Raw genomic sequence first — 7,139 nt, forward strand, 5'->3', positions numbered from 1 at the left:
TCAACAGGCTCCCCCCCACAGAGAGAAAAGGAATCTAAAGCACTCCGTCTAAAAGTCTAAATGTCACGAAAGAAAGTTTAAATGAATCATGGATGATGCTATGTTACATGCTTGCTAGTTTTACTTAATCATCAGACCAACGACAAGAACATTTGAAAGAAGTGCCGGTTTGTATTTATTTATTTATTTTCAAACGTTAGCGCCACGGATAGCGATTTGACAATTTGTTTAGATGGACGAGTCCATCTATGTTCGGAAAAGAGGAAGGGGGAGACGAAAAAATAATGTATGCTGTCTGAAAGCCACCGTAAGCGTGAACAATCAATTAAGACCGGAAATGGTTTATCAAATCCTTCCAATGATTGCCAAGCCAGAATCCATCTTCTCGGTTGAAATTGTCTCTTGTGTTTGTATATGTGGATAGCCTCATGAACGAATCTCTCATGGTAGCCAGATGGCTTGCAAATAACCTCTGTCTTGGAGACGTCAATGTCATGTGAGCCCACTGAATTATAACAGCGATCTGCCACGGCCGAGGTGTTGGTCCTACCGTGTTTAAGGTCTGCTTTGTGTTCACTTCTTTCAAATGTTCTTGCCGTTGGTTTTTACACCTGATGATGACAGCTTGTGTTGCAGTCGAAACGTCGTGAGAATTTTATTGTTTCATATGTAGTTTATTATTTTATTGTTTCCCTTCAACGTGACTTTACCGAAAGAACCAAGAATATGTAGAGTACTGCTACTCGTATTAGCTAATAAATGAAACTTGAAAATCATACACGGCCAGCTACTGGTCCCAGAGGTCTTACCACCCACACGGATTTAGCTCCTTATAAACTTACTTTTTTTGTTTAAGTACCATTACTGTATGTATGTACACAATTCTCTCTGTGTATATACAATTTATGTGTGTACACATACACTATTTGTGCGTGTGTACACAATTACTGTGTATATACTGTTGTACGTGTATGCATAATTTATGTGCGTATATACATAATTTATGTACACGTGTTATGTGTATATACACTGTATATGTGTATACACTTCATATGTGTGTATACACCAGTTATGTGTATGTATACACAATAACTGTGTATACAATTACGGTGTATACACAAATACTGTGTATATACACAATTTGTGTGTATACACATACATTTGCGTATACACACAACTGTGTATATATACACAGTTGTGTGTATATATACACATACCATTTGTGTATACACAACTGCGTATATATACACATACACACAATTACTGTATATACAGTTTGTGTATATACACAGTAATTGTGTGTATACACAATTCTGTGTATACACACACATACTGTACACAAACAAAGTGTATACACATACACTCAATTACTGTGTATACACACACACACTCAATTACTGTGTATACACACACAATTAGTGTACACACACAAATACTGTGTATACACACAATTACTGTGTATACACACAATTACTGTGTGTACACACACAATTACTGTGTGTACACACACACATAATTACTGTGTATACACACACACATAATTACTGTGTATACACACACACATAATTACTGTGTATACACACACAATTACTGTGTATACACACAATTACTGTGTGTACACACACAATTACTGTGTATACACACATAATTACTGTGTGTACACACAATTACTGTGTATACACACACAATTACTGTGTATACACACACTCAATAATTGTGTATACACACACATAATTACTGTGTATACACACATAATTACTGTGTGTACACACACAATTACTGTGTGTACACACACAATTACTGTGTATACACACACTCAATTATTGTGTATACACACAATTACTGTGTGTACACACACATAATTACTGTGTATACACACAATTACTGTGTATACACACACAATTAGTGTATACACATATAATTACTGTGTATACACACAATTACTGTGTATACACACACACAATTACTGTGTATACACGTACAATTACTGTATACACACACAATTACTGTGTGTACACACAATTACTGTATACACACAATTACTGTACACACTCAATTATTGTGTATACACATACAATTACTGTGTACACACACAATTACTGTGTGTACACACACAATTACTGTGTGTACACACACAATTACTGTGTATACACACAATTAGTGTATACACACACAATTATTGTGTACACACACACACACAATTACTGTGTACACACACAATTATTGTGTATACACATACAATTACTGTGTACACACACAATTACTGTGTACACACACACAATTACTGTGTGTACACACACACACAGTAATTGTGTGTACACACACACAATTACTGTGTATACACACAATTACTGTGTACACACACACAATTACTGTGTACACACACACACAGTAATTGTGTGTACACACACACAATTACTGTGTATACACACAATTACTGTGTATACACACTCAATTATTGTGTATACACACAATTACTGTGTGTACACACACAATTACTGTGTATACACACTCAATTACTGTGTATACACACAATTACTGTGTGTACACACACAATTACTGTGTACACACACACAATTACTGTGTACACACACACACAGTAATTGTGTGTACACACACACAATTACTGTGTATACACACAATTACTGTGTATACACACACACAGTAATTGTGTGTACACACACACAATTACTGTGTATACACACAATTATTGTGTATACACACTCAATTATTGTGTATACACACAATTACTGTGTACACACACAATTACTGTGTATACACACACAATTACTGTGTACACACATACAATTACTGTATATACACACAATTATTGTGTATACACACGCACACATACTCAATTACTGTATATATACACACACACACTTGCTGTGCTTGTGTGTATCACTATACACACATCCGTGACGTGCAGAATGACATCTAAGTCTTAAGTTTAAAACACACACACACACGAGAAAATTTAAACGCAATAAGATTATTAAAGCTGCAAATGAACATTTATGATTTAAACATTAATACCCACAGGGCTGTAATGAACACACACCACCACGTACAAATTATTGATATCGCCTCACAAGCGACGATTCGTGGACAGCAAACTGCCAGCAGACGATATCGATCACTTGTATCAGCCGGAGCTCCAAAGATAAAGGCAAAGCTACCCCAGGTAGCCTCTAACAGGGCTGTAGGGGCAAGTGCTGTCAGTAGCAGCAGTGTCTATGAAGGCTACCGGCACTGTGACACACACAGACAAAGCTACCCCAGGTAGCCTCTAACACGATGTAGGGGCAAGTGCTGTCAGTAGCAGCAGCAGCAGTGTCTATGAAGGCTACCGGCACTGTAACACACACAGACAAAGCTACCCCAGGTAGCTTCTAACACGATGTAGGGGCAAGTGCTGTCAGTAGCAGCAGCAGTGTCTATGAAGGATACCGGCACTGTGACACACACAGACAAAGCTACCCCAGGTAGCCTCTAACACGATGTAGGGGCAAGTGCTGTCAGTAGCAGCAGCAGTGTCTATGAAGGATACCGGCACTGTGACACACACAGACAAAGCTCCCCCAGGTAGCCTCTAACACGATGTAGGGGCAAGTGCTCTCAGTAGTAGCAGCAGCAGTGTCTATGAAGGCTACCAGCACTGTGACACACACAGACAAAGCTCCCCCAGGTAGCCTCTAACACGATGTAGGGGCAAGTGCTGTCAGTAGCAGCAGCAGTGTCTATGAAGGCTACCGGCACTGTGACACACACAGACAAAGCTCCCCCAGGTAGCCTCTAACAGGATGTAGGGGCAAGTGCTGTCAGTAGTAGCAGCAGCAGTGTCCATGAAGGCTACCGGAACTGTAACACACACAGACAAAGCTCCCCCAGGTAGCCTCTAACACGATGTAGGGGCAAGTGCTGTCAGCAGCAGCAGCAGCAGTGTCTATGAAGGCTACCGGCACTGTGACACACAGACAAAGCTACCCCAGGTAGCCTCTAACAGGATGTAGGGGCAAGTGCTGTCAGCAGCAGCAGCAGTGTCTATGAAGGCTACCGGCACTGTGACACACACACAGAGGGGGTGGTGATGACGTTTATACCGCACAGCGCTACAACCCAAGGTACCCATTTGAGGCCGAGTCGACCTAGGGGAGAGCGAGAAGGCACAGAGGAGTCCCGGTAACGCTTCAGAAAATCGTCACACACCACCACCACCACCATAACCCCGGCCCCTGTCAACTCATTCATTCGTGAGGGGGAGCGGTGTCCACGCCTCGCACGCGGAAGGGTCGCATTTACCTCAGAAATATATCTCCCGCAACCCAATCAATCGATTTTGTTAGTAATAATCGATTTTTTTACTAATCGGTCCGCCTTTTCCCGCGCTAATTTCCCGCCGCGCCCCTCTCGCTCGCCCGCCGGTCACGTGCCCCCTATTCCTTTAAATCGTAGTAACAAGTGGTAGCATTAAATAAAACATCGCCAATATTTTGTTTATTCTCTCTCTCCGGCAACCAGAAAAACTAACACACCGACCGATCGAAAGGTTTCGCGGCGGCGCCGTCGGCCTACGCGGTTTAAAAATAATAAAAATAATGTATAATGTCGAGGCAAATCGAGTGAATGTTTCACCACGCCACTCGCTCACCTCCACCATCGCTCGCGCCGCGCCTCTGATGAAATATCGCGGCCCCGTGACGTCACGTCGCGTCCACGTGGGTGGGAGGGGAGGGGGGTCGTGTGGGTGGGGTGGGGGGAGATTTGAGATCATTATTCGGTAACGCGAGGGAGTGGCTTTGTGAGTGGGGGGGGCGACATGACGTCACTATTTACGAACACGAGAAGTGGTCAGGGGGGGTTGATATGACGTCATTATTCGGTAACACGAGGGAGTAGGTGTTGGGGGGGTGGACATGACGTCATTATTCGGCAACATGAGGACAGCGCGAGGGGTGGTGGGGTGGACATGACGTCATCGTTTAGGACACGAGAGGTGGTGGACATGACGTCATCATTCGGTAACACGAGGCCAGCATGGGTGGGGATGTGGTGGGTGGACATGACGTCACAATCGTATTCAGTTCCACAGAGTCGCGTTGCCGTGACGTCATCCCCGCACGAGACAGGCACGATGGGGACGTGACGTCATAACCACACCCGCCGCCTTTGTCTCCCCGGGGTAGTAATTTTAGGGCTGAGTCGACCCTAGGGGGAGGCCCAAAGAATTGTCACCGATTTTGACAAAACCGCAGCGCCACCGCTCCCCACACACACACAGTGCGCTAACCACTGCACCACCGCTCCAATAAGATACACACAGTGCGCTAACCACTGCACCACCGCTCCCCACACACACACAGTGCGCTAACCACTGCACCACCACTCCCCACACACAGTGCGCTAACCACTGCACCACCACTCCCTACACACACAGTGCGCTAACCACTGCACCACCACTCACACACACAGTGCGCTAATCACTGCACCACCACTCCCCACACACAGTGCGCTAACCACTGCACCACCACTCCCTACACACACAGTGCGCTAACCACTGCACCACCGCTCCCTACACACACACAGTGCGCTAACCACTGCACCACCACTCCCTACACACAGTGCGCTAACCACTGCACCACCACTCCCTACACACACAGTGCGCTAACCACTGCACCACCGCTCCCTCAAGACACACACACAGTGCGCTAACTACTGCACCACCGCTCCCCAAGACACACACACAGTGCGCTAACCACTGCACCACCGCTCCCGCAAGAGACACACAGTGCGCTAACCACTGCACCACCACTCCCCCAAGACACGCACATAGTGAGCTAACCACTGCACCACCGCTCCCCCAAGACACACACACAGTGCGCTAACCACTGCACCACCGCTCCCCCAAGACACACACACACAGTGTGCTAACCACTGCACCACCGCTCCCCTGAGACACACACTCACTCACACACAGCTCTCTCCTTCACCCACAGCTCTCTCCTTCACTCACAGCTCTCTCCTTCACACACAGCTCTCTCCTTCACCCACAGCTCTCTCCTTCACACACAGCTCTCTCCTTCACTCACAGCTCTCTCCTTCACCCACAGCTCTCTCCTTCACTCACAGCTCTCTCCTTCACACACAGCTCTCTCCTTCACTCACAGCTCTCTCCTTCACTCACAGCTCTCTCCTTCACCCACAGCTCTCTCCTTCACACACAGCTCTCTCCTTCACACACAGCTCTCTCCTTCACACACAGCCCTCTCCTTCACTCACAGCTCTCTCCTTCACACACAGCTCTCTCTGTCACTCACAACTCTCTCCTTCACCCACAACTCTCTCCTTCACCCACAGCTCTCTCCTTCACCCACAGCTCTCTCCTTCACACACAGCTCTCTCCTTCACTCACAGCTCTCTCCTTCACACACAGCTCTCTCCTTCACACACAGCCCTCTCCTTCACACACAGCTCTCTCCTTCACTCACAGCTCTCTCCTTCACACACAGCTCTCTCTGTCACTCACAGATCTCTCCTTCACACACAGCTCTCTCCTTCACTCACAGCTCTCTCCTTCACTCACAGCTCTCTCTGTCACTCACATCTCTCTCTGTCACTCACAACTCTCTCCTTCACCCACAACTCTCTCCTTCACCCACAGCTCTCTCCTTCACCCACAGCTCTCTCCTTCACACACAGCTCTCTCCTTCACTCACAGCTCTCTCCTTCACACACAGCTCTCTCTGTCACTCACAGATCTCTCCTTCACCCACAGCTCTCTCCTTCACTCACAGCTCTCTCCTTCACACACAGCTCTCTCTGTCACTCACAGATCTCTCCTTCACACACAGCTCTCTCCTTCACTCACAGCTCTCTCCTTCACTCACAGCTCTCTCTGTCACTCACAGCTCTCTCTGTCACTCACAACGCTCTCCTTCACCCACAACTCTCTCCTTCACCCACAGCTCTCTCCTTCACCCACAGCTCTCTCCTTCACACACAGCTCTCTCCTTCACTCACAGCTCTCTCCTTCACACACAGCTCTCTCTGTCACTCACAGATCTCTCCTTCACCCACAGCTCTCTCCTTCACTCACAGCTCTCTCCTTCACACACAGCTCTCTCTGTCACTCACAGATC

Source organism: Petromyzon marinus, assembly GCF_048934315.1.
Source record: "Petromyzon marinus isolate PM22_M1 ecotype Great Lakes invasive population chromosome 76 unlocalized genomic scaffold, UKy_Petmar_22M1.pri1.0 chr76_unloc.2, whole genome shotgun sequence".
In the NCBI taxonomy this organism is placed as follows: Eukaryota; Metazoa; Chordata; class Hyperoartia; order Petromyzontiformes; family Petromyzontidae; genus Petromyzon; species Petromyzon marinus.